The sequence below is a fragment of the Petromyzon marinus genome, chromosome 84 (assembly GCF_048934315.1).
Source record: "Petromyzon marinus isolate PM22_M1 ecotype Great Lakes invasive population chromosome 84, UKy_Petmar_22M1.pri1.0, whole genome shotgun sequence".
In the NCBI taxonomy this organism is placed as follows: domain Eukaryota; kingdom Metazoa; phylum Chordata; class Hyperoartia; order Petromyzontiformes; family Petromyzontidae; genus Petromyzon; species Petromyzon marinus.
The window spans coordinates 4,411,267-4,423,874 of record NC_133749.1 but is presented as its reverse complement, the minus strand read 5'-3'; positions in this window follow the sequence as shown (position 1 = coordinate 4,423,874).

Below are 12,608 nucleotides of genomic sequence, written 5' to 3'. Positions count from 1 at the left end.
TCTCAGTGTCAGTGTCTAGAGTAGAGACCGGGGCTCAGAGTCTAGAGTAGAGACCGGGTCTCAGGGTCTAGAGTAGAGACCGGGTCTCAGTGTCTAGAGTAGAGACCGGGTCTCAGGGTCAGAGTCTAGAGTAGAGACCAGGTCTCATTGTCTAGAGTAGAGACCAGGTCTCAGGGTCAGTGTCTAGAGTAGAGACCGGGTCTCAGGGTCTCAGAGTCTAGAGTAGAGACCAGGTCTCAGGGTCAGTGTCTAGAGTAGAGACCGGGTCTCAGTGTCTAGAGTAGAGACCGGGTCTCAGGGTGAGTGTCTAGAGTAGAGACCGGGTCTCAGGGTCTCAAGAGTCTAGAGTAGAGACCAGGTCTCAGGGTCAGTGTCTAGAGTAGAGACCGGGTCTCAGGGTCAGAGTCTAGAGTAGAGACCGGGTCTCAGGGTCAGAGTCTAGAGTAGAGACCGGGTCTCAGGGTCAGAGTCTAGAGTAGAGACCGGGTCTCAGGGTCAGAGTCTAGAGTAGAGACCGGGTCTCAGGGTCAGTGTCTAGAGTAGAGACCGGGTCTCAGGGTCAGTGTCTAGAGTAGAGACCGGGTCTCAGAGTCAGTGTCTAGAGTAGAGACCGGGTCTCAGGGTCTCAGTGTCTAGAGTAGAGACCGGGACTCAGGGTCAGTGTCTAGAGTAGAGACTGGGTCTCAGGTTCAGAGTCTAGAGTAGAGACCGGGTCTCAGGGTCTCAGTGTCTAGAGTAGAGACCGGGTCTCAGTGTCTCAGAGTCTAGAGTAGAGACCGGGGCTCAGAGTCTAGAGTAGAGACCGGGTCTCAGGGTCTAGAGTAGAGACCGGGTCTCAGGGTCAGTATCTAGAGTAGAGACCGGGTCTCAGGGTCAGAGTCTAGAGTAGAGACCGGGTCTCAGTGTCTCAGAGTCTAGAGTAGAGACCGGGTCTCAGGGTCTCAGAGTCTAGAGTAGAGACCGGGTCTCAGTGTCTCAGAGTCTAGAGTAGAGACCGGGTCTCAGGGTCAGTGTCTAGAGTAGAGACCGGGTCTCAGTGTCTCAGAGTCTAGAGTAGAGACCGGGTCTCAGGGTCAGTGTCTACAGTAGAGACCGGGTCTCAGGGTCAGAGTCTAGAGTAGAGACCGGGTCTCAGGGTCTCAAGAGTCTAGAGTAGAGACCGGGTCTCAGTGTCTAGAGTGGAGACCAGGTCTCAGGGTCACAGTCTAGAGTAGAGACCGGGTCTCAGGGTCAGTGTCTAGAGTAGAGACCGGGTCTCAGGGTGAGTGTCTAGAGTAGAGACCGGGTCTCAGGGTCACTGTCTAGAGTAGAGACCGGGTCTCAGTGTCTCAGAGTCTAGAGTAGAGACCGGGTCTCAGGGTGAGTGTCTAGAGTAGAGACCGGGTCTCAGGGTCAGTGTCTAGAGTTGGGACCGGGTCTCAGAGTCTAGAGTAGAGACCGGGTCTCAGGGTCAGAGTCTAGAGTAGAGACCGGGTCTCAGGGTCAGTGTCTAGAGTAGAGACCGGGTCTCAGTGTCAGTGTCTAGAGTAGAGACCAGGTCTCAGTGTCTAGAGTAGAGACCGGGTCTCAGGGTCAGTGTCTAGAGTGGAGACCGGGTCTCAGAGTCTAAAGTAGAGACCGGGTCTCAGAGTCTAGAGTAGATACCGGGTCTCAGGGTCAGTGTCTAGAGTTGGGACCGGGTCTCAGAGTCTAGAGTAGAGACCGGGTCTCAGGGTCAGAGTCTAGAGTAGAGACCGGGTCTCAGGGTCAGTGTCTAGAGTAGAGACCGGGTCTCAGGGTCAGAGTCTAGAGTAGAGACCGGGTCTCAGTGTCTAGAGTAGAGACCGGGTCTCAGTGTCTCAGTGTCTAGAGTAGAGATTAGGTCTCAGGGTCAGTGTCTAGAGTTTGGACCGGGTCTCAGGGTCAGTGTCTAGAGTAGAGACCGGGTCTCAGTGTCAGTGTCTAGAGTAGAGACCAGGTCTCAGTGTCTAGAGTAGAGACCGGGTCTCAGGGTCAGTGTCTAGAGTGGAGACCGGGTCTCAGAGTCTAAAGTAGAGACCGGGTCTCAGAGTCTAGAGTAGATACCGGGTCTCAGGGTCAGTGTCTAGAGTTGGGACCGGGTCTCAGAGTCTAGAGTAGAGACCAGGTCTCAGGGTCAGTGTCTAGAGTAGAGACCGGGTCTCAGGGTCAGTGTCTAGAGTAGAGACCGGGTCTCAGGGTCTCAGTGTCTGGAGTAGAGACCGGGTCTCAGTGTCAGTGTCTAGAGTAGAGACCGGGGCTCAGTGTCTAGAGTAGAGACCGGGTCTCAGGGTCAGTGTCTAGAGTAGAGACCGGGTCTCAGTGTCTCAGTGTCTAGAGTAGAGACCGGGTCTCAGTGTCTAGAGTAGAGACCGGGTCTCAGGGTCAGTGTCTAGAGTAGAGACCGCGTCTCAGTGTCTAGAGTAGAGACCGGGTCTCAGGGTCAGTGTCTAGAGTAGAGACCGGGTCTCAGGGTCTCAGAGTCTAGAGTAGAGACCGGGTCTCAGAGTCTAGAGTAGAGACCAGGTCTCAGGGTCAGAGTCTAGAGTAGAGACCGGGTCTCAGGGTCTCAGAGTCTAGAGTAGAGACCAGGTCTCAGTGTCTAGAGTAGAGACTGGGTCTCAGGGTCAGTGTCTAGAGTAGAGACCGGGTCTCAGGGTCAGTGTCTAGAGTAGAGACCGGGTCTCAGGGTCAGTGTCTAGAGTTGAGACCGGGTCTCAGGGTCAGTGTCTAGAGTAGAGACCGGGTCTCAGTGTCTAGAGTAGAGACCGGGTCTCAGGGTCAGTGTCTAGAGTAGAGACCAGGTCTCAGGGTCAGTGTCTAGAGTAGAGACCGGGTCTCAGTGTCTAGAGTAGAGACCGGGTCTCAGGGTCTAAGTGTCTAGAGTTGAGAACCGGGTCCCATACGACACAATCCTTCACGTCATCCCCCTCAAGGCGGTACTGATTTTACCCGCCGCAAGGGATGATGGTGGCGGTGGCGATGGGTCCATTCAGACACCCACATCGCACGCGGAAACCCCTTGCGGCCAGGGATTGAACTTGTTCCGCCGTGTGGTTGGAGCATGCGCTCGCTCAACGCGGTACTGATTTTATCCACCCTGAGGGATGATGATGATGCTTGCCCTGTGTGTGGGTCTGTAGCCTAGGGGACACCCCCAGTGACAGCTGTCTGTGTGTGAGTGTAGCCTAGGGGACACCCCCAGTGACAGCTGTCCCTGTGTGGATCTGTAGCCGAGGGGACACCCCCAGTGACAGCTGTCTCTGTGTGTGGGGCTGTAGCCTAGGGGACACCCCCAGTGACAGCTGTCTCTGTGTGTGGCTGTAGCCTAGGGGACACCCCCAGTGACAGCTGTCTCTGTGTGTGGGGCTGTAGCCTAGGGGACACCCCCAGTGACAGCTGTCTCTGTGTGAGTCTGTAGCCTAGGGGACACCCCCAGTGACAGCTGTCTCTGCGTGAGTCTGTAGCCTAGGGGACACCCCCAGTGACAGCTGTCCCTGTGTGTGTGTCTGTAGCTTAGGGGACACCCCCAGTGACAGCTGTCTCTGTGTGGGTCTGTAGCCTAGGGGACACCCCCAGTGACAGCTGTCTCTGTGTGGGTGTCTGTAGCCTAGGGGACACCGCCAGTGGCAGCTGTCTCTGTGGGGCTGTAGCCTAGGGGACACCCCCAGTGGCAGCTGTCTCTGTGTGAGTCTGTAGCCTAGGGGACACCCCCAGTGACAGCTGTCTCTGTGTGAGTCTGTAGCCTAGGGGACACCCCCAGTGACAGCTGTCCCTGTGTGTGTGTCTGTAGCTTAGGGGACACCCCCAGTGACAGCTGTCTCTGTGTGTGAGTCTGTAGGCTAGGGGACACCCCCAGTGACAGCTGTCTCTGTGTGTGAGTCTGTAGGCTAGGGGACACCCCCAGTGACAGCTGTCTCTGTGTGTGTCTGTAGCCTAGGGGACACCCCCAGTGACAGCTGTCTCTGTGTGAGTCTGTAGCCTAGAGGACACCCCCAGTGACAGCTGTCTCTGTGTGAGTCTGTAGCCTAGGGGACACCCCCAGTGGCAGCTGTCTCTGTGTGAGTCTGTAGCCTAGAGGACACCCCCAGTGACAGCTGTCTCTGTGTGTGTCTGTAGCCTAGGGGACACCCCCAGTGACAGCTGTCTCTGTGTGAGTCTGTAGCCTAGAGGACACCCCCAGTGACAGCTGTCTCTGTGTGTGTCTGTAGCCTAGGGGACACCCCCAGTGACAGCTGTCTCTGTGTGAGTCTGTAGCCTAGGGGACACCCCCAGTGGCAGCTGTCTCTGTGTGAGTCTGTAGCCTAGAGGACACCCCCAGTGACAGCTGTCTCTGTGTGTGTCTGTAGCCTAGGGGACACCCCCAGTGACAGCTGTCTCTGTGTGAGTCTGTAGCCTAGGGGACACCCCCAGTGGCAGCTGGGGAGGGAGGAGAGGCGTGGAGGAAGGGAGGATGATGAGAGGGATGGAGCGGGCGGCTGGTTGTATTCGCGCTCTGTTGTTTGAGAGCTCCGTTTGGGGTTGTTGTTATTTAAACCAGGTGCTTCGTATCATCTCTGCAGGGGTTCGCCATCCTCGCTGGTAATTGTTGTTGCTGTTGTTGGTGGTGGTGGGTGGTGGTGGTGGTGAGCTGTTCTAGCAGTGCCGTTTTCTGGGTCACGTCGGCCTCCACGTGGGTGGGTTGGTGAGTGGCACGGGCTGGGGCATAGATGGGCTGATGATGGGTGAGTGAGTGGGTGGTTGAGGGGATGGCTGAGTGGGTTAGTTGATGGAGGAGTGTGTGAGTGAGTGATTGGGTGCGTGAGTGGATGCATGAGTTGGCGAGCAGATGGTAAGGTGAGCGAGTGGATGTATAAGGGGGTTAGTTGATGGAGGAGTGGGTGAGTGATTGGGCGAGCGAGTGGATTGATGATTGGGTGAACGAGTGGATTGATAAGGGGGTTAGTTGATGGAGGAGTGGGTGAGTGAGTGGGTTTAGTCAGTGGAGAGATGAGTGGGTGAGAGAGTGATTGGGCGAGCGAGTGGATGGATGATTGGGTGAACGAGTGGATTGATAAGGGGGTTAGTTGATGGAGGAGTGGGTGAGTGAGTGGGTTTAGTCAGTGGAGAGATGAGTGGGTGAGAGAGTGATTGGGCGAGCGAGTGGATGGATGATTGGGTGAACGAGTGGATGGAGGAATGGGTGAGTTGATGGAGGAGTGGGTGAGTGAGTGGGTTAGTCAGTGGAGAGATGAGTGGGTGAGCGAGTGGATGGATGATTGGGTGAGCGAGTGGATTGATAAGGGGGTTAGTTGATGGAGGAGTGGGTGAGTGAGTGGGTTTAGTCAGTGGAGAGATCAGTGGGTGAGAGAGTGATTGGGTGAGCGAGTGGATTGATAAGGGGGTTAGTTGATGGAGGAGTGGGTGAGTGAGTGGGTTAGTGAGTGGAGAGATGAGTGGGTGAGAGAGTGATTGGGTGAGCGAGTGGATGGATGATTGGGTGAGCGAGTGGATGGATAAGGGGGTTAGTTGATGGAGGAGTGGGTGAGTGAGTGGGTTGGTCAGTGGAGAGATGAATGGGTGAGAGAGTGATTGGGTGAGCGAGTGGATGGATAAGGGGGTTAGTTGATGGAGGAGTGGGTGAGTGAGTGAGTGGGTTGGTCAGTGGAGATATGAGTGGTTGAGAGGGTGATTGGGTGAGCGAGTGAATGGATAAGGGGGTTCGTTGATGGAGGAGTGGGTGAGTGAGTGGGTGAGAGAGTGAATGGATGATTGGGTGAGCGAGTGGATGGATGATTGGGTGAGCGAGTGGATTAGTGGGATATCTGATGGACGGCTGAGTGAGTGAGTGGGTGAGTAAGTGGATGGATGATTGGTTGAGTGGATGGATGGATGATTGGGTGAGTGAGTTTATGGATGAGCGGGTGGATGGAGGAGTGTGAGTGAGTGGATGAGTGAGTGAGTGGATGGATGATTGGGTGAGTGGATGGATGAGCGGGTGGATGGACGAGGCGGTTAGTTGACGGAGGAGTGAGTGAGTGAGCGGTACGGGCTCGAGAAGAGACTAACTTGACATGTGGGTGAGTCACGTGGGTCACGTGGGTCTGAGCGGAATCTGGAATTGCCCAGCGCCTGGGGATCCATCCGAGCGTTGGAATCCCGAATGGGCATCGTCATGTCGACGGTGTTAGACCCATCTCTGTGTTGTAGAGTGGGTGTTAGACCTATCTCTGTGTTGTAGAGTGGGTGTTAGACCTATCTCTGTACTGTAGAGTGAGTGTTAGACCAATCTCTGTGCTGTAGAGTGGGTGTTAGACCTATCTCTGTACTGTAGAGTGGGTGTTAGACCTATCTCTGTACTGTAGAGTGGGTGTTAGACCTATCTCTGTACTGTAGAGTGAGTGTTAGACCAATCTCTGTGCTGTAGAGTGGGTGTTAGACCTATCTCTGTACTGTAGAGTGAGTGACCAATCTCTGTGCTGTAGAGTGAGTGTTAGACCTATCTCTGTACTGTAGAGTGGGTGTTAGACCTATCTCTGTGTTGTAGAGTGAGTGTTAGACCTATCTCTGTGTTGTAGAGTGAGTGTTAGACCTATCTCTGTGTTGTAAAATGGGTGTTAGACCTATCTCTGTACTGTAGAGTGGGTGTTAGACCTATCTCTGTGCTGTAGAGTGGGTGTTAGACCTATCTCTGTGCTGTAGAGTGAGTGTTAGACCTATCTCTGTGTTGTAGAGTGGGTGTTAGACCTATCTCTGTGTTGTAGAGTGAGTGTTAGACCTATCTCTGTGTTGTAGAGTGGGTGTTAGACCTATCTCTGTGTTGTAGAGTGGGTGTTAGACCTATCTCTGTGTTGTAGAGTGAGTGTTAGACCTATCTCTGTGTTGTAGAGTGGGTGTTAGACCTATCTCTGTGTTGTAGAGTGAGTGTTAGACCTATCTCTGTGTTGTAGAGTGAGTGTTAGACCTATCTCTGTGCTGTAGAGCGGGTGTTAGAATTATCTCTGTACTGTAGAGTGAGTGTTAGACCTATCTCTGTGCTGTAGAGTGTTAGACCTATCTCTGTACTGTAGAGTGGGTGTTAGACCTATCTCTGTGTTGTAGAGTGAGTGTTAGACCTATCTCTGTGTTGTAGAGTGAGTGTTAGACCTATCTCTGTGTTGTAGAGTGGGTGTTAGACCTATCTCTGTACTGTAGAGTGAGTGTTAGACCTATCTCTGTACTGTAGAGTGAGTGTTAGACCTATCTCTGTGTTGTAGAGTGAGTGTTAGACCTATCTGTGTTGTAGAGTGAGTGACCTATCTCTGTGTTGTAGAGTGGGTGTTAGACCTATCTCTGTGTTGTAGAGTGGGTGTTAGACCTATCTCTGTGTTGTAGAGTGAGTGTTAGACCTATCTCTGTGTTGTAGAGTGAGTGTTAGACCTATCTCTGTGCTGTAGAGCGGGTGTTAGACTTATCTCTGTACTGTAGAGTGAGTGTTAGACCTATCTCTGTGCTGTAGAGTGTTAGACCTATCTCTGTACTGTAGAGTGGGTGTTAGACCTATCTCTGTGTTGTAGAGTGAGTGTTAGACCTATCTCTGTGTTGTAGAGTGAGTGTTAGACCTATCTCTGTGTTGTAGAGTGGGTGTTAGACCTATCTCTGTACTGTAGAGTGAGTGTTAGACCTATCTCTGTACTGTAGAGTGAGTGTTAGACCTATCTCTGTGTTGTAGAGTGAGTGTTAGACCTATCTGTGTTGTAGAGTGAGTGACCTATCTCTGTGTTGTAGAGTGGGTGTTAGACCTATCTCTGTGTTGTAGAGTGGGTGTTAGACCTATCTCTGTACTGTAGAGTGGGTGTTAGACCTATCTCTGTGTTGTAGAGTGAGTGTTAGACCTATCTCTGTGTTGTAGAGTGAGTGTTAGACCTATCTCTGTGTTGTAGAGTGAGTGTTAGACCTATCTCTGTACTGTAGAGTGAGTGTTAGACCTATCTCTGTACTGTAGAGTGAGTGTTAGACCTATCTCTGTGTTGTAGAGTGGGTGTTAGACCTATTTCTGTGTTGTAGAGTGAGTGTTAGACCTATCTCTGTGCTGTAGAGTGGGTGTTAGACCTATCTCTGTACTGTAGAGTGGGTGTTAGACCTATTTCTGTGTTGTAGAGTGGGTGTTAGACCTATCTCTGTACTGTAGAGTGGGTGTTAGACCTATCTCTGTGTTGTAGAGAGTGTTAGACCTATCTCTGTGTTGTAGAGTGTTAGACCTATCTCTGTACTGTAGAGTGGGTGTTAGACCTATCTCTGTACTGTAGAGTGGGTGTTAGACTTATCTCTGTGTTGTAGAGTGGGTGTTAGACCTATCTCTGTGTTGTAGAGTGAGTGTTAGACCTATCTCTGTACTGTAGAGTGAGTGTTAGACCTATCTCTATGTTGTAGAGTGAGTGTTAGACCTATCTCTGTGTTGTAGAGTGTGTAGTGGTGTGTGAATGAGTGTGTAGCGGTGTGTGGTGGTGTGAGTGTGTGTAGTGGTGTGTGTGGTGGTGTGAGTGTGTGTAGCGGTGTGTGTAGCGGTGTGTGTGTAGCGGTATGTGTGGTGGTGGTGCTGTGTGTGAGTGTGTGTAGCGGTGTGCGTGGTGTGTGGTGCTGTGTGAGTGTGTGTAGCGGTGTGAGTGTAGCGGTGTGTGTGTAGCATTGTGTGTGTGTGTAGCGGTGTGCGTGGTGTGTGGTGGTGGTGCTGTGTGTGAGTGAGTGTAGCGGTGTGAGTGTAGCGTTGTGTGTGTGGTGGCGAGTGGTGGTGAGTCGTGGTGTGTGACTTTTGTCTTTGTGTGCGGGGGGGTGGGGGTGGGGGGAACCTCTTTCTTTGTGACTTTGTGGTCCTGTCTGGGATTTTTTTTACCACCAACCCCACCCACCAACACCACCCACCACCACCAACCCCACCCACCAACACCACCACCCGCCCCCAACGATGCGTCGCCCAGCGGTAACGTGATGCGTGGCTGGCTGGCTACGTGACGTCTCGCGATGCGTGGCTCTCTCCGTGTGTCACCAACCCCCTCCCCCATCACCAACCTCCCCACCACCACCACCACCACCGACCCCACGCACAGTCCCCCCCCTTTGCCCGCCGACCCACGGCCGCTGTACAGAATTATTGGGAGAGAGGTGACGGCGATGGGGCACGGGACATGGGCGGCGGCCTCCCGCGACCTCGCTCTGCGCCGTTACTCGTCGTGGATGGGTTTCTTATTTTGTGTTGTTTTATAATAAAACCGTGCAGGTAGACGCAGCAGCACGTGCGTGCGTGTTGTTGTTGATGTTGTTGTTGATGTTGATGTTGTTGATGTTGTTGTTGATGTTGTTGATGTTGTTGATGTTGTTGTTGATGTTGTTGATGTTGTTGATGTTGTTGTTGATGTTGATGTTGTTGATGTTGATGTTGTTGTTGATGTTGTTGTTGATGTTGTTGTTGATGTTGTTGTTGATGTTGTTGTTGATGTTGTTGATGTTGTTGTTGTTGATGTTGTTGTTGATGTTGTTGATGTTGTTGATGTTGTTGTTGATGTTGTTGTTGATGTTGTTGTTGATGTTGTTGATGTTGTTGTTGATGTTGTTGTTGATGTTGTTGTTGATGTTGTTGTTGCTTCTGCGGCAAAAACAACCCCGGCGCAACCTCGGTTTAGCACGTAGCAGGCTTTCGCGACCAATGTTACCCGCATTGAAGGTGTGGTTTTTTTTTTGGGGGGGTGGTTGTTTAGACCGCGTTAGTTACGATCGGAATCGGAAAGGGTTTTATGTTCGCCGTGAAAGTTTCACGCGGACACGGAGTTTACCTTGGCAGGATGGTGCGCACATTCAGCATATAGGAATCTAGAATCTTGATGAAGTGGTGAACAAGTATTACTATAATAAGGGTTCAAGGTCGAACTAACACCAAGGGGCTAAAGTAGATACAATTTAATAAATGTCGAATATAAAATAGCTATAAGATACAATACAATATATGACGCTGGAGATGTAATCACCGGCGAAACGCCGTGCTACTCAAAACTGTAAATGCCGTGGATTCACTCAACAACACCACCGGTATGGGGCTAAAGTGGTGAACTCATTTGTTCTTTTGTCAACGTGACACTTTATTTTTGCCGATTGGCCGTGTCGGGTGGTGGAGGATTACGACACATTCATAAATAACGCGATCTGACCCACAAAAAACCTTTATTATGAACCCCCTACCTCCTCGCGGTGCCGGACGGGCAACGCTGTCGTGGACAGTGCCGTGGGGGGAGGGCCAATTCCGATTGGCCTTTCCCCTCATGGCGTCTGTGACCACCACAGCGGCTAAATGGGGGCTCTGGACGGGTGCGAGGGGCTGGTACCACTAAACCACAACTGAAAAATATCTAACTAATAAGCTTGTGCCGGAGGCCCCGGGGGGGACAGGCGTCTATGACGTCTCCTGGCCAAACCCCATTTGACGGAGCCAGGAGACTGAATCTCTACCCTCGGGGCTCCTCCAGGAGCAACAAAAAGCCACTACGTGTGGCCACGTGGAATGTTCGAACGCTCACTGCGGAGGAGAGGCTGCCACTCCTCTGTCGGGAGCTGGACCGGTACCGCCTGGATCTCTGCGGTATTCAGGAGGTTCGGTGGACCGGCTCTGGCTCCTGCCGCTGTGAGGGGTGGACAGTCCTCTACTCGGGGCAGGAGACTGTCAAACAACAGGGTGTGGCTCTTCTTTTGAACAAAAGAATGAAGGGGGCGTGGCGGTGAGGTGTGGGAAGCTTTAAGCCCCAGGCTACTTTGGGCTCGCCTTCCCATCAGCCGGAGGCGAGGAATGGTGGTCGTGGTTACTTATGCCCCCACCGAAGACGAACATCCGTGGAGGGATGCAGGCAAAGCCGATGAGTCAGATGCCTTCGATGACCTGTCACAGGTGCTGGCAAAAGTGGGCCCTTGGGATAGAGTCATCTTCTTGGTTGACTTCAATGCCCGAGTTGGTCATGATGCTGGCACCTGGTCTGGAGTGATTGGAGGGCATGGGCACGATCAGCTCAATAACAACGGTAGGAGGCTGCTAGATTTTTGTGCAGCCCATGGACTTGTAATTACCAACACGCTGTTCTGGCATCGGTGCATCCACACCACATCATGGATGCATGCCGGGTCCAAGCAAAAACATCTGCTGGACTACGTAGTGACGGAACAGCGGATACGGGCCCATGTCCTTGACACGAGGACCTACCGTGGAACTGATCTGCCCACTGCCCATCGACTTGTCATCTGTAAGATGCACCTGCCATTCTTCCACTCCGGTGGTGTGTTTATCCTCAGTACCCCATTCAAACACTTAGTGACCTGGTCTCAGCTAGCTGATGAAAGTTGCAAGCGAGAATTTCATCATCGCTTGCAGCTGGGGTTGGCATTGTCCCCCACTCCTGATGTCGAGGGGAAATGGGCGAAGTTTAGGACTGTGACTCATGCAGCTGCAATGGCTGCTTTGGGTACACGGCTCAGACCTCCCCAGAGACCCTGGCTGACAGAGGAGGTGTTCAAGCTCTCATCGGCTATCCCACGTCGGAGAATGAGGAAGCTTATCGCAGCCTTCGCTCGGAGGTTCGGAGAGCCGTGAGGCGCTGCAAGGATGGGTGGTGGTCGCGGGTTGCTGAGGAGATGGAGTCTGCCTCAGTGGCCCGTGATCACAAATCTCTATTTAACTCCATCAAAAAAGTAACCTGCAGCCCCACACCTATTACCATCATTAGGGGAAAGAACGATGATCCAATCTCCGACCCCCAGGAACAGGTTTGCAGATTTGCTGAGCATTTCTGAGGCCGAAACAGCTTTTGTTTGACCGGATCGAGGGGGCTAAACGGGCGAGGCACGGGCTGGAGAAGAGATGGAATGATGTGGTACAGGAGGACGTGGAGCTGAGTGGACTTGCCGATGACTGGTACCAGCGGTGTCAAGATCGGCCTCTGTGGAGGAGGCTCGTGAAGGATGCTACTGGGCAGTTGGAAGCAGTCGCCCTCCAACAACAATGGAGGCGGAGGAGCGACGCTTACAACAACGAGCGGAGTGCCGGGTGGCTAAAGCACAGCAGGTTTGCACAGTAGGGGGCACAGTTGGTGCATCAGCCAGTCATCTCAGTCAGTCGACCCGTGGCACTTGGGTCTGCCCCATGACCTCCTGCCAGCGGGCGTTCGACACTTCACGTGGCCTCAAAGTGCACATGGCCTGGCACAAGCGTGGTGGTGACATCACCGCCACTGAGTAGCGAATGGCGGTTGTTGTTGTATAGTAGTGTATTATATTGTAGTGTATTATAGTGTAGTGTATGGTAGTGTAATATAGTGTAATGTATAGTGTAGTGTATAGTGTAGTGCATAGCGTAGTGTATAGCGTAGTGTATAGTTGTGTAGTGTATAGTCGTGTAGTGTACGGTGTAGTATATAGTGGTCTAGTGTAGTGTATAGTAGTGTAGTGTACAGTGTAGTATATAGTGGTGTAGTATATAGTGGTCTAGTGTAGTGTATAGTAGTGTAGTGTACAGTGTAGTATATAGTGGTGTAGTATATAGTGGTCTAGTGTAGTGTATAGTAGTGTAGTGTACAGTGTAGTATATGGTGGTGTAGTATATAGTGGTCTAGTGTAGT